At 33.3% G+C, this 25565-nt stretch overlaps 1 long non-coding RNA gene across 2 annotated transcripts; it reads right to left on the bottom strand.

Moving 5' to 3' along the window:
- Positions 1-24998, bottom strand: LOC125498163 (uncharacterized). Of its 2 annotated transcripts, XR_007274921.2 has the most exons (3): positions 24880-24998; positions 21078-21322; positions 1-371 (listed from the first exon to the last, which is right to left on the bottom strand). It is a non-coding gene; the product is annotated as an uncharacterized LOC125498163 (long non-coding RNA). The 2 variants fall into 2 exon arrangements; XR_007274920.2 differs by lacking the exon at positions 24880-24998 and having other exon boundaries at positions 21078-22556.
- Positions 24999-25565: the final 567 nt, after the last annotated feature.

Raw genomic sequence — 25565 nt, 5'->3', positions numbered from 1 at the left:
TAATACTTTGATAATTCTCTAAGTTTTATATTAGAAAGGTATTTGAAAAATAGAAAATTGTGGGGGTGTTACAAAAAATGTATGAAACACCACAATCAACTAATAAAAAATTCATAACACAACTGCAAAAGCTCAAACTAGATGCATGGAGCAACAAGGACATATAGATACTTGAGTATGCGACTCCAATTCGTCCCACGCTGGATAATTAACACAATTACAATTTAAGTACATATTACTAATTAACGTAATAACACGGTGGCATCTCATGATTGATATTGGTTGAGCTACGAACGGAGTATATGTGCTTGAAAGATCGAATGAAGATCATTGAGAAAATCTTGTTGGCTCATATTGAAATTCGGCTCCATCTGCAGATATATAATATAAAAGATGAAAACTATCTTTTCCTTTTTATTTTTTTTTGACATCGAAAAAATTTACATTAATTAAAATTGAAGTAAAGGCTAATGCTAATACAACCAAACAGAAATAAACTAACAGTTTTAAGAGCTTTATTAGGTCGTAGCTCGTACATACTTTATGAAGAAAAAACTAATTATTGTGTGTCCATTCCAAAAGAAGTTTGTCTTGAGAAATAGCAAGTGGGGTTGGGTTATGTGATGTCTTGATGAAATGGACCTGATTGTCGTACGACAGCTAGTAGACCCCAATGTCCACTAGACGCTAAATCTCAAGGTCCTTGAAAAGAAACATCTTCTTGGGATTCTACTGAATCAACTAACAATGAAGTCACGTCCTTTGGTGACTTCTGACCCTGCTGCGAGGGTATCCGGAGTTTAGTCTCATTAGACTGAAACTCGAAAGATGTGGAGGTCGAAACTTGCTCCAAATCAAATTGGAGGGCCTCGCACAAGATGCATTTTTTAGGTGTGATGACACATGAAGCCATCACGAGAAATTGAGCGAGTTACATTGATGAACTTCGCCCCACTTATGGATCCGAAGGTCCTACCTCACAATCGAAAACCTAGAAGAACGACGCACAACATATTTGAATTGAGAACATCCTCTCATGCATATTAACCAAAACTCGAATTTCTAAAGCAGCATAAACCCCATGGCCAACTGCAGGATCATTGACTTTATTCACCAGGTTTCCTAACTTTTTCTTTGTCATAGGAAACCAAGAACCTTGAACTACCCACCGATCGCCACTAACAAACACCCGTGCACAACCATACACGAAAGGCAAGGGGTATTGGATCTGGAAGAAACATAGATTAAACAAACTAATAACACCATCACTAGATTCATAACACCACACCTTAAACCAGAAAACTCAAACATAAACCGAGGGGAAGAGGAGACTCGATACAACTAGGGGAAGGGGGAGGGGAGACACGACACAATCAAGGGGGGGGGGACACGAAACCACCAGGAGAGGGAGAAAGACTCAGGCAGAAAAACATAAAACATGACACATGGCTCAACGCATACCAATAATGGGAGGGGGAAATGGAACCGAGGAAAGGAACCTAGGAAAACTAGAGTAGTCGACGAGCACGCACAGGGGAGGGGAACACACAGGACCACATAAATGGAAAAGGTGACTCAGAGAACCGCGGATAGGGGGAGGGGGTAGCAGGGAAGAAGAAAGGCTCGCCGGCGACCGGGTGAGCAGCGCGCGCTCAGGCCGGCTACCAACAAGCCTGGGTGGTACTTGACTTAGGGGTTTTTTTGTTGAGATTGGAGAGGATAGGGTTTTAACAATATATGAGATAAAGATGATTACTATCAAGGAGTACAATAGTACTTAGATTATGATGAAAGTTCAAAATATATATCAGCATATTATCCTTAAAAAAAGAAAAAAGAAAAGGAAGCGATCAAGCGAGGTGTTAAGAGGAGCCTACATTGTTACGCATAGAGATGACTCAAAACTAACATATCTCTATTATATAAGGCAACTGTGGGGGACAACAAAATATAAAAACCCTTTTTTTGCCCTCATTAAATTAAGAAAATTACAGCTAATCTCTATCATACTTCTTCCATTTCACAATAAGTGAAAAATAGAGAAACTGGGGAGTTATCAAGGAATATAGAGAGAGAAAGTTGGGACCACAATAAAGTAGAGCGAAGAAGTATTGAAGTTACGGTCCCCTCTTACTTTTTGGTGGTATATTTGTAATAAGAGTGAACTTTTTTTTACCATTTGGAGCTTGGTTTCTCTTATTGTGATTATTCCAAATAAGGAAAGTGCTTCACTTATTGTGAAACGGAGGAATTATATGTCATGAGGGGTATGATACCGAAAATAATAAAAGGGAAAAAAAGAGAAAAAAAGAAGAATAATTAACTACTATATTTGAACAAACAATTAAAAGAAAAAAATAGTTAATAAACTGAATAGCAGTTATTTAAAAAATAACAGTGCTTCCTAAATTTATCTAAAATTCTTACTTCCATTATCATTCTAAAAAAAACGACAGTCGCAATACGTGCGATAATGTGTGATAGCATATGAAGTAGAAAATAAAATTAATAGGTAGAAAAACTGTTTTTACATTTTGTTTTATCAAAAAACTGATGTTTAGTTTAAATGTCATTACTTTCCCCCTTTTTTCATTCAAAATGAAACAGTTAGTTATCTCCCTACTTTTTTTTTTTTTTTTTCCTTTTTCTATTTTTTGGTGTCCTCCATGTATTGTCTTATATAAGAGAGATTCTCATCACTCATGGTTCCATTTCAACTACTTCAAGATATTTATGAGTTCTTCATCTTTTCAATGTTAAACAAATATTTCCAGATTTGGGAAAGCGCATCAGATTATGTTATCTGATGATACTGCTTAATGCTTCCCCTTCATGGCCTCATCCTTGTCACCTTTAAGAAAGACAGAAAAATGAAGATGAATGGCAGGTCACCGTTGACGGGAATCGATCTCGAGACTACAAACTCATGTGTGGGAATATGGATGCATGCCCGGTTTGAAATCATCACCAACGACCAAAGGAACATTACGATGTCGTCTTAGGTCGCTTTCACCGACGATGAACGTTTAATTGGTGAACCCGCAAATTACCAAGCCACCATGAACTATACCCACACCGTTTTCGGTTTGATTTCTCTCTCCTCTGACCAAATTATATTTTTTGATTCCGATTATTTTAGCATTTTTACTGCTTTAAGTTTGTACTAATGATTTCTATGTGTTACGAAAAATTAAAGGTAACAATGATTTTCAACATAATGGCTCTGTTTGGGGAAGCATTTTAGCTATCTTAAATGATAAGGTACTAACTAGTGGCAGATCTTGACCAACAATTTTACAGGGGGCCGAGTAGGCAAACTAAAGCTTAATTGTAAAATTTAAATGATGAATAAAAACACTAACAAAAGCACATCATCATATATTATTAGCATTGGTTACAAAAAACTTGTAACTAATGTAATTGTTCTAAATCCTTATCCTTCAATTTTTAAGCAGCTTTATCCATTTAATTATTTGCTTGACCAATATCGAAATTTCAAGATATTGAAAGAGTAGTTTACAAGTGACTATTAGTATTATACTATTATTAGTAACTAAATCCATTATCAAATTGTTTTCTTAATGCACGACAAAAAGAAAAGGTACATCTATCGTTTATGATTGTTAGGAATAATTTGAGAAAAAAAGTTCTGATTTATTTAGCAATTTTTTTTTGAAAAAAAAGAAGATACTAACAATAAATAAAAGATTTTGCAAAATTAGGTAAATTATAAGCCAAAGATATAGGAAAAAAAAAAAGAAATACTTACAACAAATAGAAAAGATTTTTCAAAAATTGGAAAAATAATAAGTCAAAGATAAGGGGAAAAAGAAAAGGAAACAGAAAACAGAAAGAAAAAAAATGAAAGGATTAAAGCATGCTTTATGTCAAGATCGAACACGAGACCACATTTACTATGAGCATCTTATTGCTTCACGCGCCACTGTGTCAACCACACTTTTATGTAATACTTTGCAGTTTAATCGTCTTTATTTAATAAATTAAGAGGGGCCAGGCCCTTGCCCGCCCCTCTTATAATTCGCTAGTGGTGCTAACATATTTTAGGTGCTAAAATGATTAGTAGTGTTTGGAAAGCACCTAAAATAAAATTTTAGGTGGCTAAAATGACTTAAATGATAAGTTAAAAAATTTACCTTTTCAAAATCAGCTGACTGAAATTTCGGAAAATCTTTCCAAAATTTTGACAACTAATTTTGCTAAAATAATTTATCAACTTAATCAACTAATTTTGCCAAACAGTTAAACTAATCAGTTACGTTATCAGTTCTAGTATCTTATCAGTTTTAGCTATATCTTATCAGTTTCAATTAACTTATTATTTTCAGTGTATTTTCAGCTAGTAATGCCAAACAGAGTCAGTCTAAGTAGGATGTGCAAAACTAATTTCTTTATTTTTGGATTACATTGACTGAATTAATGTTTTTGGTACGCTGGTTAGAAAGATAAATTAAATCAGAGTAGAAATTGGTGATGAATATACCTTATGAAATAGTTTATTGACCAACAAATTGACATTAATTACAAACATTGATGTATGATAAAGAAGTGAAAGTAAATCTGGAAAATTGGAAGGGGAGGTAAAGATCAGATTTTGGGTTGGTAAGGACGAACATAAATTGTGATGTAGTGAGATGGATGGGAGTGTTAACTATGGTACTTAATATGTTGCATTATTATGAAGATATTTTTCTTTTAACAAAAATTGGAAAATAGTTTTTCTAGCAAATTAATATAGTTATATTAATATATTACGCAATCCATTTAAATTTAACAATGATTTTGTACGTATAGCGTGCATATAAGGCTAGTACTATCTAAGACATAAGCTACGCTTTAATAGGCTAATCTACTTATTATTGCAATTTAATTCAGGATGAAATTTCATTGGATATTTTATGTACTCAGGACTCTGTTTTGCATGGGCTTGTATATATGCCCATTAAGATTTAACATAGGGAGAGAATAGAAGAACTAGAGGGATTAATTTATTTATCTTTTCCAATTAAATTACAACCATATGGGAGGAAAGAAAAAAAAGAGTTAGTATTCGGTTGACAAAATATATATCCTCTGAGTAAATTAGATTTATCATTTTCTTATATTTGGCTTGTAAAGGGCGAATAGTTTTTCCAAGCTAATTAAGGTTGGAATATAGTACTTCGAACTACGAAGGATGACCAATAATCTATATAAATATATTAAGAGGCTTTCCTAAACAAGAAACTGTGCCAAGTGGTATTCTTAATAGGGAGTTTTAGTTCATGTAATCCATGTACAATAAAAAAATTAGAAATTTCATAGTATAGGTTTTGATCTCGTGATCTCAAGTTCATATACTAAGGGCATGTTCTCCCCCCATCTTATTTTCAATTCATTTCAGTTTAGTTGCAATCAATTTAGTTCAGTTCAATTCAATTCAGTTTAATTTAGTTCACTTCAGTTCAGTTCAGTTCCAATCAGTTCAATTAATTCAGTTCAGTTCCTAATTTGTTTAGGGTTTGTTCTCTTCGGCATAAAACAACTTAACTGAATTGAACATAACTGAACTAAACTGATTGCAATTGAACTGAACTGATTGCAATTGAACTGAACTGATTGCAACTGAACTAAACTGAATTAAATTATAACTAATAGTAATGATGATAAATAAATTAGGAACTGAACTGAATTTATTGGAACTGAACTGATTGCAACTAAAATGAACTGAATGGAATTGAACAAAACTGAAAATAAGCTGGAGAGAATAGGATTATCATTACTATTTTATTTATTGCCGTTGAAACAATAAAAGAAAAACTAGACCCTTCTTGATCAAGCGGCAAGATAATGGTATTTTCTTACTTCATTTCTACTAACTTTCATACAAGCTAAGTACTTGAGTTTACTGGCTTATAGTTTGATGTCTTCAACGATTAATGAGATATCTTTGTTACAACTCTTGCTATTTTTAGAGACTTTATTAGTTCCTCACAATCTGATTTGCTGATGATCGATTGACTCTTGCCTTGTAAGTTAGTTAACGCGGTTAGAATGGCATAGGCTTTTGTTTGTAGAGGAGACATCGCAAGGATTTTCCTTCCGTTTTGTTCTTGAAAGTGTAAGCTTTCGCTTACCCAAGCAACGCTTGCTTTCCCATTCTCTCTCCTACCATTTCTTTTCCATGAACCATCTACCTGTATAACGAAATGAGAAGAGTGATCTTTGTTACCTACAATCCATTCCATCTTGCTTCTCGAAGGGTAGGGTGTGACTTTATTTGCTTGGATAGTTTCATATGAAATCTCATGTCTATTGCGATGATCCTTAATGATAGACATGATTCTTTCTGGATTTGCTTTCTCCTCCTTCAAGATTATTTCGTTTCTGTGTATCCAAATACCCCGAAGAATAGAGATAAATTCCACAACCAGGCTTAGACTATCCCTCTTTCTTCTTTTTGAAGAGATTAATAAAGTTTTTTTATCCAGTCAGCCAAACTAGGTTTAACTTGGCTTTCGGTTCTGATGCCCATCAATGCTAGCCATATATGCTTAGGGACTGGACAGTCTTCAAGTAAGTGTGCTTGGGTTTCTAGTTTTTCCTTGCAAAGATGATAGCTAGGAGGGACCTCCACATTTCTTTTTGCTAGATTGCTCATTGTAGGGAGAATGTTATTGATGATTTTCCATAGGAAGTGTTTCCATTTTAGAAAATTATTGGATTTCCAGATGAATTTCCATAAACTGTCTTTTGTAATCTCTTCTCTAAAATTTGATTAGAGGAGCCAATAACCTGATTTTACTGTGTAGTTTCCACTTTTTGTTAGTTGCCATTCGAAACCATCTTCAGTCGACTCTAAGGGTATGTCGGTAAAAAGGATGAGTTTTGCGTCTCTGGTTGTAAAGTTTTTCCATATTAAATTTGGTTTCCAATTTCCTCTTTCATTAATAAGGTATGTGACAGTGGTTGGAAAGCCAGAATTATTGGTATTGTTGGATTTTGGGATTGTGGGATGATCTGAAATCCAAATGTCTCTCCTAAGGCTAATTTTCCTCCCATTACTCAATTTCCTATTGATTCCTCCTTTCATTGCTACACTCACTTTTAGCAAGCTCCTGAAAGTATAGGAACTGATGCGAGGGTGTTTGTTATCCATAGCCAATGAAAGAGGAACTCTCCCATATTTTGCAGTGTATATTTTATGAATAAGGGAGGATGGTTTGTTGAAAATTCTCCAGGCATGATTGAAGAAGAGGGATTTATTTAGGTTTGGGATATTTCTAAGACCTATGCCTTCTGTCAATTTGTGAGAGAATAAAGTTTCTTTTTCCTCCAATATATTAGGGTTTTGGGATAGAGGAAGACTACCAAAATTTTAGGAAAATGGAAGTTAGTTTATTGTAAATTTTCTTTGGCAAAAGATAGATTGACATAATGTGTGAGGCTAAGCAAATTAGAATGGAGTTGATGAGTAGAAGTTTACCCATTTGGGAGATGTTGATGAACTTCCGAGATAGAATTCTGTCTAAACTTTTATTCACGATTGGGTTGAAGGTAGTAGAAGATCTTCCATCCACTTCCATGGGACAACCTAGATAATCACGTATTTTTGCTTTGTTTTGAACTCCTAGTGTTTTTCTCATGATTTTTATGAATTCCTGTGGGGTATTTGAGCTGATTATCATTACTATTAATTAGTTATAATTTGATTCAATTTAGTTCAGTTTAATTCAGTTAAGTTCAGTTCAGTTGCAATCAGTTCAGTTCAGTTTGATTCAGTTAAGTTTAATTCAGTTGCAACTGAACTGATTGCAATCGAACTGAACTCAACTAAACTCAATTAAATTATAACTAATAGTAAAAATGATAATAAATAAATTAGGACATGAACTGATTGGAACTGGACTGAATTGAATAGAACTGAAATGATTGCAATTGAACTGGATTTGTTGACCCTTGAGTTTTGAAGATGACCTAACCACAAAAGAAATAGTATATTTTATTTATGTTGTTGCAAGGTAATTCATGCTCGAGCTAAGAGAATACTTGATTGAAGATTAAAGCGGAGAATTAATCAAGATCGAAGTAAAGATGTTCGAGAGATGAAGAATCAAGCATGGAATGAAGATTAGAATACATTAGGGTATTTATTAATCTTCTTGTTAAGGTTGAGTAAAGCTTTATTAAGTTCGTGGTGAATTCTCAAAGGAACTTGGTTCTGTTCCCATGAAAGGAACAGACCTGGCACTATAGGAACAAGGTTAGGAACAAGACTTAAAATTAGGGAACAAGACTTAAAACTAATTTAGGAACTCTAAGTAGACTAATATTGTCGCCTAAGTAATTGTGCCCAATATAGTTGTTAGAGTTTTTAGGGATATTTTGACTAAGATCCATATTTTAGGAAGTTAGTTTAAGTTTGTTAGGAAAAGATTTTAAAAGATTTTCTGATTTTAAATAACTGATTTTCAAATTTATCTTTTTAAATATATTTTTATCTTTTATTTTTTTAAAAGATTTAGTTTTCGAAAATTTATATTTCCGGTTTTTAAATGTTTCGGATTTTATTATAAAAACTGTTTTTCCGGTTTGTAATATAATTTTGAAAAAGATATTTTTCCTAAAAACTAGCTAAAGATTTATTTATTTATTTCCTAAACTAGATTCACGCCTAAATACTGCTACATCTTTATGAGTTAGTGGATTTAGTGGCTTAAGTTAATTATCCTCCAAGTATTTAATTAATTAAATATTAATTATCTCCAAGTTTGCAAAACCACGTAATTGTTACTGCTTCTATGAAGTGAAGTAGGGATTAGTGGATGCTTACATGACATGGAATAATTAATTTAATTTAATTAATTAATTAAACATCATGGAGAATATGTGATAATGGTCTAATTAGTGGAAACATGTCTTGTCTTAATGTCTATAAATAGGCGCCTAATTCATTTGAGAAAATTGTGTCTGACTTAGTTAATTTGTCTTAAGTTATCTAAAGTGTCAGTGCCTTTCCTTAAGAGAATTCATACTTACATTAATCGAGTTTTATTACTCTTCCATTTTTTACAAAGTGTATTTTTGAGAAAAAGGGTTTGAGTGAACACTGTAAGTAGAAGAGAAGAGAAGAGAAGAAAAGAAAGAGAAAGAGAAAGGAACTTCGAGTGAAGTTTGAGAGAAAACGTCAGTTGTTGGGAACTGTCGTTGGGAACTTGAGTTGAGTGACTTAAGTTGAGAATCGAGAGAAAAGTAATAGGTTGTAATCAGAGTTGTTTTGGCCTATTATAGTGGAAAGTTGTTTAAAATCCCTTGTGGTCGAGGTTGTTTCTTCCTACTAGGCCTAGGAAGTTTTTCCTCGTAAAATCTCTCGTGTTCCCATTGTTTGTTCCCAAGTTTACTTTTAATTCCGCAAAAAGTATAGCTTATTCTCTCACTATAATTCACCCCCCTCTTATAGTGCTCATATTATACAACAATTGGTATCAGAGCGGGAACTCTAATATTCAGGAAACCCTGTTGAGTTCAAGATCTTGAAAAATATGAATACTAGAGAGAAACTGGAAGAAGGGTACTCTACGCAGAGGCCACCAATGTTCAATGGTAAGTTTTACACTTACTGGAAGAACAGAATGGAGATCTTTATCAAAGCCGACAATTACCAGGTATGGAGAGTCATAGAGGTAGGTGATTTTGAAGTCACTACCACTAATGACAAGAATGAGGTAATTCCTAAATCTATATCTGATTTTGATAAAGCTGATTTCGAAAAGATGGAAATTAATGCTCTTGCTATAAAATTGCTTCATTGTGGTCTTGGGCCTCATGAACACAATCGTGTCATGGGATGTAAAACCGCAAAACAAATTTGGGATCTTCTTGAAGTCACTCATGAAGGTACGAGTGAAGTTAAGAGATCAAAAATAGATCTTTTGATGAACCAATATGAACTTTTTCAAATGAAATCAAAAGAGTCTATCCAAGACATGTTTACACGCTTTACTAATATAATTAATGAGCTAACATCTCTTGGTAAAGTGATTACATCTGAGGAACAGGTACGAAAGGTCCTAAGGAGCCTTCCTAGGGATCGTTGGATGGCTAAGGTAACTGCCTTAAGGAAACTAAGGACTTTACTAAGTTCAATTTGGAACAACTTGCTGGTTCCCTATGACTCATGAGTTGCAATTGGACAATGAGAATGGAGACATGTCCAAGCAAAATCGATTGCCTTAAAAGCTGATGAAAGTGAAGGCTCAGAAACGATGAAGAAGAATCGCTCTCATGGTCCGAAAATTCAAAAGAATGTTTAGGAACATGAAGAATGATTACAAAGGTAAGAATAAGAAATATTCTAACAAACTTGTTTGTCATAAGTGTGGCAGTTCTGAGCACTTCATCAAGGATTGTCCCCAATGGGAACAAGAAAAAGGCAAAGGAAGGGAAAAGAGCAGAGATAGGAACAAAAATACAAAAACTCCTATACTCGATCTGACATGAAGAAAGCTATGGTTGCTGCATGGGGAGACTCTGACTCGAGGAAGAAGATGATCCTCAACCAAATGAGGAGACTGCAAACTTCTGTCTTATGGCTCTTGACAATTCCGAATCTGATGAAGAGATTGAATCTCTTGAGGCAAGTCTAGACACCATCAAAACTCGTCTTAATTCTTTAAGTAAAGAAAAATTATTTGAGTTTATTGTTGACGCTGTAAATGATTGCAAAGATGAGAACCATTAAACTAAAACAATGTCAAATGCTTTAAGTGTACAAAGGAACATACCTCTTGGCTTAAAGTGTTCGATTGATATTGAGAAAAGATTTTTCGAATTGTTTGACAAAAATCTTAAATTAAAAGAGGATTTCGAAAATCTTAAAAATGAGAACTACTTGTTAAGTCTTGAGTTATTATCACAACTAAAAGAGTTTGTTCCTGAAGTAAGTTCATTTGACATTAAGTCAGTTCCCTTGCAAAGTTTCAAATCTGAAATAAACGAATTGAAATAATGTTTCATTTTTGGAAATTGAAAATAAGGAACTTGTAGGGGAACTGCACCAAATGAGAAATGAAAAGAAAATGCTACCTATTCCAAACTGGATTAAGAACCCTCAAACAAAACGAACTGAAGGTCTTGGTTTTAATCACAAAAAGAAATTTGAAAAACCTAAAAAGAGAGTTGATTTACCAAGTGATAAAGTTTGTATGTTTTGTGGGAACACTGGTCATTTTAGGAACTCTTGTCCTAAAAGACTTGGTCGCATCAATGAGAACTTGGAAACAAGTAAGTAATTTGGAAAAAGAAATCTATTGTTCCTGAAGGAAAGGAACCCAAGAAAGATTGGGTTCCTAACTCTAACAATTAGTTTTCTTGCAGGTTGGAGTGAGGGGGAACAACACATGGTACCTAGACAGTGGTTGTTCTAAGCATATGACTGGAGATAAATCAAGATTTCTCTCACTCTCAGCCTAAATGGTGGAAGTGTGACTTTTGGTGACAACAAGAAAGGTAACATAGTTGCCATGGGCAAAGTTGGTAAGTCATCGTCACATTCCATAGAAATGTGTTTCTAGTTGATGGATTAAAGCATAACTTGTTAAGTATTTCCCAATTCTGTGATAGAGGGAACTGTGTGAAGTTTAATAGTGAAAAATGTTTAATGTCAACAATAGCACAAAGGATATCATTTTGGAAGGAACAAGGAAAGGGAACACATATGTTGTGGATCTCAACCTTGTTCCCAAAAAAATTCACATGCCTTAGTGTTATTGATGATGATTCATTCTTATGGCACAAGCGTCTAGGTCATGCTAGCTTTTCCTTGCTTGACAAACTGCGTTCTAAAGAACTAGTTTTAGGTTTACCCTCTACTAAGTTTCATTTAGATCATGTTGTGATGCATGCGCAAAAGGAAGCATGTTAGGTCCTCTTTCAAGTCCAAGAATGTGGTAGTACCACAAGACCTTTAGAGTTAATCATATGGATTTATGTGGACCTATGAGGATACAAAGTAGGAGTGGAAAGAAATATGTGTTAGTAATTGTAGATGACTTCTCTAGATTTACTTGGGTTATTTTTCTTTCTAGCAAGGACGAGACTTATGATGAGTTCCTTGTCTTTGCAAAGAAAGTACAAAATTTGAGTGGTCATAAGTTACTTCACCTTAGATCCGACCATGGTAAAGAGTTTGAAAATTTAAGTTCGATGACTTTCAGAGACAATGGATTAGATCACAATTTCTCAGCCCCTAGAACACCTCAACAAAATGGTGTTGTTGAAAGGAAGAATAGAACACTAGAAGAGATGGCTAGGACTATGTTGATAGCTAGTGGCTTCCTAAAAACTTTTGGGCAGAAGCTGTGAATACTGCTTGTCAATTATAAATCGAGCCATGGTAAGACCTTTATTAAATAAAACGCCTATGAGCTTATTTTGGTAAAAAGCCCAATATTACATATTTCAGAACATTTGGATGTAAATGTTTTGTTCATAATAATGGGAAACAAAATATTGGAAAATTTGATGCTAGAAGTGAAGAAGCTGTATTCTTAGGATATTCTTCTAGTAGCAAGGCTTATAGAGTGTATAATAAAAGGTCTATGTGTGTAGAAGAAAGTGTGCATGTTATTTTTGATGAAACAGATAAATTTGATGCAAGCACACAGGTTGAAGATGACTTCGAAATAGGATTGACAAAAGATCTAAGTCTTATTGATGAGACTTTGGAAGACGAAGTCATGGGAACAAAGCCAAGGGAACAACATCCTGTTCCTGTTCCCAATGAGGAAGAAGAGGAACTAAGTGATGATGCACTAGTGAATGAATCCACTATTGTTGAACCTGGTTCCCAAGTACAGGAAATGAAGATGATCAAGGAAACCAAGTTTCCATCCAGGATTTCCAACCAAAGCCTTGGAAAACTCATCGTTCCCATCCTGTGGAACTAATAATCAGTGACATAAATAAGGGAACTCAAACGAGATCTCAATTGAAAAACTTTTTGCTTTTCATGCTTTTCTTTCTATGTTGGAACCTAGGAATCATGAAGAAGCTCTCACTGATGCTGATTGGATCGTAGCAATGCAGGATGAACTTCATCAATTTGAAAGAAACAAAGTTTGGCACCTTGAACCTAAGCCTAAACATAACAAGGTTATTGGTTTAAAGTGGGTGTTTGAAACAAATTAGATGAGTTCGGAACTATCATAAGAAACAAGGCCAGGTTAGTTGTGAAAGGATACAATCAACAGGAAGGCATTGATTATGAAGAAACTTTTGCTCCAGTTGCAAGATTGGAAGCAATTAGAATCTTCATAGCTTTTGCTGCCTTCATGGGTTTAAATTGTATCAAATGGATGTAAAATGTGCTTTTCTAAATGGTTATCTTAATGAGGAGGTATTTGTAGAACAACCTCCAGGTTTTGAAAATAAAGAATTTCCTAATCATGTCTTTAAGCTTGACAAAGCTCTTTATGGGTTAAAGCAAGCTCCAAGAGCATGGTATGAAAGACTTTCTAAGTTCCTTCTTGAAAATGAGTTTAAAAGAGGAAAATTGGATCGAACCTTGTTTTTAAAATCAAAAGGAAAACATTTATTAGTTGTTCAAATATATGTTGATGATATTATATTTGGTGCACTAATGAATCTTTGTGCAAGGACTTTGCTAATCTCATGAGTAAAGAATTTGAAATGAGTATGATGGGTGAGCTCAACTTCTTCTTGGGGTTGCAAATCAAGCAAACAGAAGAAGGAATCTACATCCATCAACAAAAGTACATAAAGGAACTATTGAAAAAGTATGGTTTGGAAGCATCCAAAGTAATCATACACCTATGGGAATTCAACCAGATTGGATGAAGATTCTATAGGAAAAGTGTGGATCAAACCAATATCGAGGTATGATTGGCTCATTACTATATCTAACTGCAAGTCGTCCTGATATTGCTTTCAGTGTAGGTTATGTGCAAGGTTTCAAGCCAATCCAAAGGAATCTCATCTCACAGCTGTAAGAGAATCCTAAGATACCTCAAGGGAACAGATGATTTAAGCCTATTCTATTCGAGAGTGATACCTTTGAATTGAAAGGATTTGCGGATGCTGACTATGCAGGAGATCTGGTCAATAGAAGAGTACATCAGGTATGGTTCAGTTCCTTAGTCATAGTTTAGTTTCTTGGAGCACCAAGAAGCAAAACACAGTTGCTTTATCTACAGCAGAGGCTGAATATGTTGCAGCAGCAGCATGTTGTTCCCAAATGCTATGGATAAAACAACAACTACGTGACTATGGAATCTACTTTGAATGTGTTCCCATCTATTGTGATAATACTAGTGCTATTAGTATTTCTAAAGATCCCGTCATCATTCAAGAGTCAAACACATCCATATTAGGCATCACTTTCTGAAAGATAATGTTGAAAAGGGTCTTATTAAAATGGAATTCTGTGAGACTGAACGTCAAATTGCAGACATCTTGACAAAACCCTTAAATAGAGATAGGTTTGAGAAATTGAGACTTGAACTTGGCTTAATCAATTGAAATGATTGCTACATATTCCCCTTTGTGTTAATTCTTTGGCATTATGTCTGGATGTGCATTTTGATGTTTTTATTTGCTTAAATACATCACAATTCTTATATGATTATTTCATATGTATAAGTAAAAATGTCTGAAAACTGCTCACCAATGTCCAATAATATTCCCCTTATTGTTCATAGACAATTCTATGCCTTAAGTGATACAAAGGATTAAAAGAATTAATGGTTCCAAAGTAGCAAAATTTCATTGTTTCCATTCATTGTTCCCAAACGCTGTTCCCAGCGTCGTAATTAGATATTTTTTCTTTCAAAATTCGAAAAACCAAAAATATTCTGTTCAGATTTTATTTCCTAAAAATCTGATTTTTCCTTATATCTCTCAAGTTAGTTGAAGATATTTTTTTAGATAGATTTTTTTTTAAAAACGTGTAATACACGGTTTTATATTATTCTTTCCTTAAACAAAACAAATTTTTCTTTCCTTCTCATAAAACCGAAAATTACTCCACAAATATGAACCAAAAACACTTCTCACTCTCTCTCCTCCCACAAAGCCGAAAAACCCTCTCCTTCTCTACTAAAATTGAATCACCCACCCATGGATATTTCTCCAATTCTTCATCAAGAATTCTAAGGAAAAGGAAGAAAAGAAGAACGGTTGAAATGGAGGTTGAAGAAGCTCATGCAACAAGTGAGGGGGAATCAGATGTTCCCGAGAGAGGAACAACACGTGTTGTTCGAAAAAATTCCACGGCATCTAGGTATGTGCATGGACTTTTTATTGATGTTTCTTGGTGCAAAAGAGTAAATTTCGTCAATTGCTTAATATGATTAAGTTTCAAGGTTGGGAAAATCTTTTGTGAAATGTTATGGAAATAGTTTATTCCTAAATTGATGGATGAATTTTGTGAAAACTTTTCCATGGATGAAGAAGGAAATTGTTCCACTTGGTAAAGGAACTCAAATATGATTTTAATGCTAAAATTTGGGTAAATGCTTGGTGTTCCCGTGAGAGGAACGATGTTTATTTCAAGAAACAACGTGGTCCTATCCATTTTCGGACATTCTTTGATCAATTGATTGTTAAGTATGGTGGTCAAAAGGGAAAAACATTTCTTGATCATAACTTCTTTCTCCCTTATCACAAAATTTTTTTCACATCCTCAAGAAAGCTTTATTGCCTCGTCTTTCCAAACGTGCTCAAGTTAGCATGTTGGATTTAATTTACATTCATTGTTTAGCTCTCTCAAAACACATAAACTTTCCTCTTTAATGATTCAACATTTAGTCATTGCATTGAAAATGGATTTGTTGTTGGTATGGAGCTTAGTAACCGAAATTCTACTTAAGTTTAAAGTGAAAATTTCGGGAACTCAGTCCATTGGTGTTCCACGGGAAATATGTTGAATGTGCGTGCCTTGAATAACTTAATGTTTGTGTTGTGAATGGAGAAGTTATAAGGGAGGCTAATCTTGATGATGATGAGGATGATGATGTGGATGATGAAGTGGAAGAAGAAGAAGAAAAAGAAGTTGAAAGAAGAAGAAAATAAAAGCGAAAAAGAAAAGAAAAGAAAAATAAAAGAAAAGAAAATGAAAAGAAAAGAAGAACTAAGAAGAAAGGGAAGAAGGTGGTTGATGAGGTGGTGAAACCGGTTGAAAGCACTAGAGCTAGTCAAAGGGTTCAAAATGAAAGTGCTTAATTTTCCTTTCTTGATGCGAGAAAGTTTGAGGAAGATGAAGTAAAGGTGATTGATAGGGAAGATTATGAATCTAACCTACCTCCTTCTAGGGAACCGACTCCTGTTCCCATGGAAACCAATCCTCCTTTTCCTCCATCTCCACAAAAATCTGCCTCACCTCTACCCTAGCACCACAAATGATCTCTATCCCTCCCTCTACCTCAAAACCCTCCTGTTCTGTTCCTAAAGCTAAGGAAACAGTGGTGTTTCCCATTCTAGAGGAACAACCTGCTGTTCCCAAACCTAAGGAACAAACAGCGCAACCCAATCCTTCTCAAGCTCCCTCGTCTTCTCAAAATCCTACCATTGGTTCTACATATACTCTAGCTCATGCTAGAAGGTTGGATTCTTTTTTTCTCTTGGTTATGGGTCATTCGGAAGCAATGATGGAGTTTGCTACGGAAGCTAAGGATTTAAATGGGTTGGTAAAAGGGGTTATGACAAAGTTGACAAAGCCTTGGATGGACAACAAGAGATATGGCTCGGCTTGGTGAACTTTCTTCCTCCTTCAAGCATGAACTCTAGATTGTTGAAGTTGGAAGACATTGTGCTCAAGGGAAATGATACATTGGCCGAAAATCATCAAGAAGTGATGGCAAAGCTTCATGATGTGGTGGAAGAAGTAGAACAACCTCCCTCTCCTAAATCATAAACTTTTCTCTTTAGTTTGTTTTTGTGTGGGAACATGAACTTTGTTTAATATTTGTCTTTTCTATCCTTCTCCTTTAATCATGCTACAATGGAATCTTGTTATTTGTAATTCTAAGTTTGATCTTTTTGCATGTGTGCGTCTAAATGAATGGCTAATATTCTTGGATTGCGGTTTTTGAGAGTTGAATGCTTTATTTGCTTATACTAACCAACATTTTCTTCAAGTTTGGTGGTGTGATGTGTTTAGTGAATAATATTCATCTTTTGAAATCGTGGACTATGTTTTTGAAGATGCCAAAGGGGGAAAGATAAGGCAAATCAGAGTAAATTTTTTTTGTCATGAATTATGTTCTCATATTCTTCTTTACAAAATAAAATAACGAGTCTATAATACTTAATTTAACTTGGTTACATACTTTGTTAAAATTATTTTTATATGACTTATGTGTATTATTTTTAGTATATGCCTTTTGTTGCATCTTCAAAAAGGGGGAAATTGTTGACCCTTGAGTTTTGAAGATGACCTAACCACAAAAGACATAGTATATTTTATTTATGTTGTTGCAAGGTAATTCATGCTCGAGCTAAGAGAATACTTGATTGAAGATTAAAGCGGAGAATTAATCAAGATCGAAGTAAAGATGTTCGAAAGAATGAAGAATCAAGCATGGAATGAAGATTAGAATACATTAGGGTATTTATTAATCTTCTTGTTAAGGTTGAGTAAAGCTTTATTAAGTTCGTGGTGAATTCTCAAAGGAACTTGGTTCTGTTCCCATGAAAGGAACAGACCTGACACTATAGGAACAAGGCTTAGGAACAAGACTTAAAATTAGGGAACAAGACTTTAAAACTAATTTAGGAACTCTAAGTAGACTAATATTGTGCGCCTAAGTAATATGTGCCCAATATAGTTGTTAGAGTTTTTAGGGATATTTGACTAAGATCCATATTTTAGGAAGTTAGTTTAAGTTTGTTAGGAAAAGATTTTAAAAGATTTTCTGATTTTAAAATTAACTGATTTTCAAATTTATCTTTTTAAAATATTATTTTATCTTTTATTTTATTTAAAAGATTTAGTTTTCGAAAATTATATTTCCGGTTTTTAAAATGTTTCGGATTTTTAAATATAAAACTGTTTTCCGGTTTTTAAAAATATTTGAAAAAGATATTTTTCCTAAAAACTAGCTAAAGATTTTATTTATTTATTTCCTAAACTAGATTCACGCCTAAACACTGCTACAGTTTATATGTAGTTAGTGGATTTAGTGGCTTAAGTTAATTATCCTCCAAGTATTTAATTAATTAAATAAGTTTTATTCTCCAAGTTTGCAAAACCACGTAATTGTTACTGCTTCTATGAAGTGAAGTAGTGGATTAGTGGAATGCTTACATGACATGGAATAATTAATTTAATTTAATTAATTAATTAAATCATGGAGAACATGTGATAATGGTTAATTAGTGGAAACATGTCTTGTCTTAATGTCTATAAATAGGCGCCTAATTCATTTGAGAAAATTGTGTCTGACTTAGTTAATTTGTCTTAAGTTATCTAAAGTGTCAGTGCCTTTCCTTAAGAGAATTCATACTTACATTAATCGAGTTTATTACTCTTCCATTTTTTACAAAGTGTATTTTTGAGAAAAAGGGTTTGAGTGAACTCTTGTAAGTGTGAGAAAGCTTTGAGTGAAGCAAGAGAAAGAAAAGAGAAAGAGAAAGGAACTTCGAGTGAAGTTTGAGAGAAAACGTCAGTTGTTGGGAACTGTCGTTGGGAACTTGAGTTGAGTGACTTAAGTTGAGAATCGAGAGAAAAGTAATAGGTTGTAATCAGAGTTGTTTTGGCCTATTATAGTGGAAAGTTGTTTAAAATCCCTTGTGGTCGAGGTTGTTTCTTCCTACTAGGCCTAGGAAGTTTTTCCTCGTAAAATCTCTCGTGTTCCCATTGTTTGTTCCCAAGTTTACTTTTAATTCCGCAAAAAGTATAGCTTATTCTCTCACTATAATTCACCCCCCTCTTATAGTGCTCATATTATACAACAGGACTGAATGGGACTGAACTGAAAATAAGCTGGGAAGAACATCATCATTACTATTAATTAGTTATAATTTAATTCAATTCAGTTAAGTTCGGTTCAATTTCAATTAGTCCAGTCTAGTTCACTTCAATTCAGTTAAGTTAAGTTCAGTTGCAATCAGTTCAATTAGTTATTTTATTACGAAAAGAACATGCCTTAAAGCGTTAACCACTAAACCAAGTTGTATTTAATTTTATCATTTTAAAAAATAATACTAATAAATGAAATTTTTTCTTACACGGGACATAACCCGAACTTAATAACCAGTTTTCTTTTAAAAGGAAAGAATTACTTCATCCCTATTGTTTACCTTCATATTTCTCTTTTCCCATCTATGCATCCTATTGTGCAGTTCTCTCAAATTTTTGTTTTCCCTTTTCGCTAGTTTTCATATTTACAAAGCAAACAAAGGAAAAAACTATAAAATTCACAATTGGATCTAATGTTAAAAATTTCTTCTCTATGGAGTCATTTTCAATAAAATTAATAATGTTTTCCATTGAATCAAACATAGAGATGACAATGGATAGTATCTCGATAGGGTACTCTAGGATCCAGATATCCATATTTGTTTTTTAGGCAATGATCCGGATGCTACCTAGATTCATGTGTTGAGATCCTCTAAAGTTTCAAAATAACTCTACACGGTAGAGTTTGTTAAATATCAATCGTTGATTAAGAAATCAAAGGCTTGTATTTTCTTTCCCAAAAATCCCCCCTATTTTCCCGCGAATATCCTACCTATATCTTTTCTTTTCCCACTAATCATGAGCCCTTGATTTTACAATATATGGTCAAGATTCAACTCTACTTCGTAGAGTTTTCATAAAACTCTAGAGGATCCGGACCCTAGATTCATTGGGTAACAAAAATGAGGATCCAGGCCGTATGCATCCTACGGATACGGGTCCTAAACAAATCCAAAATGGATCCTTGCCTATTTTCTTCAAACTACCCCTAATTTTCACAATAATTAAAGATTTTAAACAATAAATTCATCCAATATCAACCAATAGTTGCATTTAATTTCTTAGAAAGAACCATTGCAGCTATTTACAACTATTCAATTATCAAACTCTAGATTAATCAACTAATTCTGAAAAATTAACAATTATCAACCGAATTTCGAACTCAACTATCCAGTAAATTCGAAAGATAGAACATTCATTTGAACAATAATTCGAAATTCAAGCAAAAATTCTTTTTTACATGTAATAACTAATATTATAATATTATGATAATATAATATTAAATAATAATAATATTATTATTATTATGTAAACTAGGTAAACGGATATGGATCCGGGTAATAGTTTAGGATCTGGTCCAGATCCGTTTTTAAAGGAGGATCCTTATCCTACCCCGATCTATATGGTCCAAAATTTGAGGACCCATATCCTTATAAAATGGATCTACGTCCACGTATTCGGGTAGGGTCCATTACCCACGACCATCTCTATTCAAACATAGCCTTAAAATAAGACGATTCTTTTCTAGTATTCTATGAGAGCGCTATATAGACTGACCTTGAAAAGATAGTAGTAGTAACAACAATAACAGTGATTTATATTCTAATTATCTTAAAATTTTCAGATCATATGAGATAAGTTTATAGAGTTTGTCTTGTAAGCTACCGTCTACTTTTAAATTAAAATTAGGCAATGGTAAGTCCAATATTAAAAAGAGAATTAGCCCAATATTAACTAGGTTAATTTCTTCCGGTGACAAGATTAAACCATTTAATAAGTAGGCCTACTTCTATAATGAAATTAGATCGTCTTTTTTAATAATATTTGAAGTTTATACAAGATAAGAACATAAATTATAAGTTTAGATGAGATTGTATGAAATAATTTCAGACAAAAACAAATTAACGTTAGATAAGTAAGTTCAAATCAGATTAATGCATGGGTATAGCTCGCTTAATTACTTGAAAGCTTGCACACTAAGAATCTAATCAGAGTCAAACTAGGATTTAATCTTAGAAAGAAAAACCCTTCTCCTAATCATATAAGTAGAGATCAGACAAGGATAGTTACTATTGATAGATCACCCCTTCAATAATATTCTTACCTGCGACACGATGATTATTTGTAAAGTTCCACCATTGATTGATGAAGCATTGATGTCGCTGACGAAGAGGTGACGCTTCTCAATTTCAGTGATAATTTTGGCCAAAAGACCCTTTTGTGTATGGCAGTAGATATCAATCAGGATGCTATTATTTGAAAATCTAGCTTTAATCGCTGGGATTTGCTCACTAATGGATATGGATGAGCTGATCTCGTTTTCATCCATAGCCTCGTCAAGATGTTTATCTGTTTCAAGTATGAAGTCAACAAGTTAACCGTATATATTTAACTTGCTTTTTTTCGTGTGCTAGTGTATGTTCAACTTGTAACGCCAACGGGGGGATATACTATATATATTACACGCAGTCATTATTGTCTATTGTATATTGTTAGATTAGTTCATTGAATATTTTTTTTATAAAAGTGACTCCGACACATTTTCATATCCTATTACATGCTTTTCATATACTAATAGAGAATCACCTCTACCACTACTACAGATAAGTTCTACCAACTAAACAATTTAGATGTTATTGTTAACAACGTTTTTTTTTTTTTTTTTTTTTTTTTTTTTTTGGGTATAGTTCCATTCAAACATACGTTAATAGTTAATACGTAAGTGTTTGATCAATATTTAAAACTTCATACAATAATAGAAACAATGTTGAATAATTTCATTTTTTATTTTGAAGATGTATTGACTTTAACCATCTTGAAATGAATTTTTTTGCGAATAAATAATCTATAGTTTTTTTAATAACCATTTATGGGCCCATCCTCTCTTTCTCAATTCTCCCCCAATTACTCTCATATCTCCATGAAGCTTCCTTATTCTGCATCCTATAAGGTTTCATCCTAAAACCAATTGGTGATAGGAAGAGTAACTCCTAATCTTACAAAGTGATTTATTCTCTCCTCTTTTTTCAATGTGAGACACTTACAAGTGGACATTTAATGGATTTTAACATATAACATGAACAAAGATGGCAAAAAAATCTTCAAAACCTAAAATACACAACTTATTTGAAATTAGGTTAGGGTATGTACTTAATTAGAAAGCTGGTATTATCAATTCGAAAATGTCAATGAATTAGGGCAATGTGAGAAGGTAATACTTAAGGATCTAAAATCAAGCTTTATGCGGTGGGGAAAAAAATTATGTCAAGTTTAATTAAATGACACTTATTTCCTTAAGAAATCTAATTGAATTTCAAATTAGTTTCATTCTTGATATTTTTAGGTTTAAACAATAAAACGAATTTTACAAAACACATTGATCAAAAACTTTTTTCCCCCAATTATATAAATCGTAATTTATGCATCCATTTTATATTTCTTCTCAAGGCGTTGAAAGTCCTTCTTGGTGCTTTAAATTGCAAGATACTCACTAGAGAAAACCCTAACTCAATTTTTTTGAACGGTCATGGATGATGTGAATTTAAATTTTTTTTTTTTGTTTTTTATTAGGAAATCAAGTCAGCCCAAGGGCTAACTCCTATAAGGCTACTAGCCTATAGGAAATACCAACACATTGACCCGTAAGACATGAGTTTTGACCATTGTTGTTACTGCTTTATCATGGACGATTAAGAGTGCAAGAGATTTGGTAGGAAATTGGGAAAGAAAACAGAATAGGCCCTCCAACTTTGGTGGAAATTAAACTGTCTATCAGTGGTGTTCTAGAAGAAAATAGAATAATATACAATATTCATTCAAGAAAAAGTTTTCATAAGGTGATCATTGCAAAATTATACATTATGAGATATGTTTTTTTTCCACTCAAAAAAAAAAAAAGATATGCTTTTTTAAAAAAATATAATTTTTATAATCATTGTAAATAGTTAATTCAACAAAAAGGAAAAAAGGGCCTTAAATCAGTTATTGGTGATGCACTTTGTATATCTTCTACCTTGTGAGCTAGAAGACATATTTGACTCCTACCAGCTACCTCACTATTTATATTTAGTTGCATCGTTTGCTTTTTCAGGTGCTATAACATGTTTCTTTGAATATTAATATCTCGATTTTCGAATTTGTAAAAATTTAAAAAAGTTGATATTCAAAATCTTAGCTGCGAATTTAACAAGATTCCACTTGACCTTTTATTTCTTATATAATGGTGAGACTCGTAAGAGAAATCTTGCCTAAGTTGATTTGTGAATAATGCTCAAATGTCAAATGATGTAACTAAAAACATGAGAAACTATAGTCTTGAGGTACAACTTACCCTTCACTATCAAAAGCATGGTCAGCCGAGTTCGAGCTTAGTTAGTCCGTAAAGATTTACTCATATATGCCACATTTTTCAGGCTGATTGATATATCATTTTTCAGTATTTGGATTAAAGATTTTATATATAGAAAGGCCCATATGGACAACTAACTAAATATCATCTAAAGAATTATCGAAAGTTAACAAAGAGTCTATACAATAAGGAAAATTGATAAATTAGAGAAGAGATGTATTATTGCTTGTTTTAATAATTAATATCATAAAGATTACAACCCTTTATATAGAGAAACATAACATAAATTTAACCTAACACAACTTAATCTAATGGGCTATGGCCCAATAGGAGAGCCAAAACATGTCTCACAATCTGTTTTGAAACAGATCTGAAATTGAGACCAAAGAACCAATTTTTGTGGAAGTTGTGATGGAATGCTCATCATCACAGAAACAAAAGAACAAATTTTTCGATGGAATGAACGTCATCGACAGATCTGTTTTGAAACAGATCTGAACATACTACCAAATAAAAATACACCAAATTTTTGAAGAAAAGAAGAATAATAACACATCCTAGGAAAAAAAATAAACCAACATCAATATTTTAATTGATCCATTATAAGTCTCACAGGAGACAAAAGAATGAAGATTTGAAGAATCCACTATAGCATCATCTTCAGGTGCTCTTCTCTTTTTCCTTGATTTTTGTTTTTTTTTTATTTATTTTATTTTTTTTTTCTTACCGCTACATCACGGCGTACCACAAGCTACAGCAATTCGAGCCTTGCCTTGGGAATTCCGTATGAGTGACATAGAAGGAATTCCGTATGAAGTTCTTGTTTTTTTTTTTTTTTTTTTTTTTTGAAAAAAAAAGATTAAGAAGGTCAGATTTAAAAGCACAGCAGAAGAGCACTGCGGAATATCCTGCCGGTGGGGTTAATTAATCAGTCACCACCCGGTGGGGTTAATTAATCAGCCACCACCCACTGGCGGGAGAAAGAAGAAAAAAAATTGAGAGATCCCAAGAACTTAACCTGCTCTTGATACCATGATAAATTAGAGAAGAGATGTATTATTGCTTGTTTTAATAATTAATATCATAAAGATTACAACCCTTTATATAGAGAAACATAACATAAATTTAACCTAACACAACTTAATCTAATGGGCTATGGCCCAATACTCCTAACAAAAATTAATTAACCAAACTTTTCTACCTATAACCTAAGGTAAATAACGGGCTAGCTCGTGAGCAACTTTATTACCATTCCTACGAACAAAACTCCAAGACATAGTATTTAACATATTAGTAGCATGAACAATGTCATAAGGAAAAGATGATTAAAAGTTTATATATCATGTGAAATCTATAGAAGTTGTAATAGTTGAGTAGTTGAGTTGTAGAGGATGAGAAAGAGATGATAATATTTGCTTATCTAAGTTTTTGGGGTGTTGGCAAATCTATAAACCTTTAAATTGGTACAAGACCCATTCAAGCATACATAAAGTCATAAACCGATGAATAAACATGACTCATAAGAAAGAGAGAGATAACAAGGGTGTGAGAAACTTACAGTATGATCAGAAGTTCTTGCTTGTTTCGAAGGGAAGAGACTCAAACTGGGTGTCACAGCAGTTATTAAATCTCTTTTCTTAACGATGGCGGATACTTAACACACACAACTTATGAAAGATAAGATCTCTCTAATGCATATTGTATATCTAATTTAACGTTACAAAAGTAAAGGCAATTATTATTTTATAAATTACCATCACATGCATACAGCATACTACAGCGCGGCAATTTTATATATAATCTAATATAATGACACTATTGTTGGTAGTATGAAATCTTCCTGGTGGCCTTAACCTGATACGAGGTAACATAGTCCTAGAATCGAGATAATCGGGAGTATTTGATCCGTACTAGATTATACTTCCTCTGTTTTTTTTTAACTTGCAACAGTTTGACTTTCACGCTTGTCGATGCATATTTTTAATCACCAATAGGTTAATTACCGTTAAATAAAAGTTATAAAAAGTATATATTTGGAAAAATATACATTCAGACGAATCTAACAAGATCCCACATGAATATGTTTTTCCTTAACTATAAATCATCAAACATAAACTAAGTAGAGTTGGTGAATAGTGTAAAAGTCAAACCGTTGCAAGTAAAAAGAAACGGAGGAAGTATTAGGGATGATTAACAGATCAATTTGGGTCGTGTTCGGGTTCGTGTTAATGATAAACGGATTGA

Source organism: Beta vulgaris, chromosome 6 (assembly GCF_026745355.1).
Source record: "Beta vulgaris subsp. vulgaris cultivar EL10 chromosome 6, EL10.2, whole genome shotgun sequence".
NCBI lineage: Eukaryota > Viridiplantae > Streptophyta > Magnoliopsida > Caryophyllales > Amaranthaceae > Beta > Beta vulgaris.
This window is presented reverse-complemented; position numbering and strand designations above follow the sequence as displayed.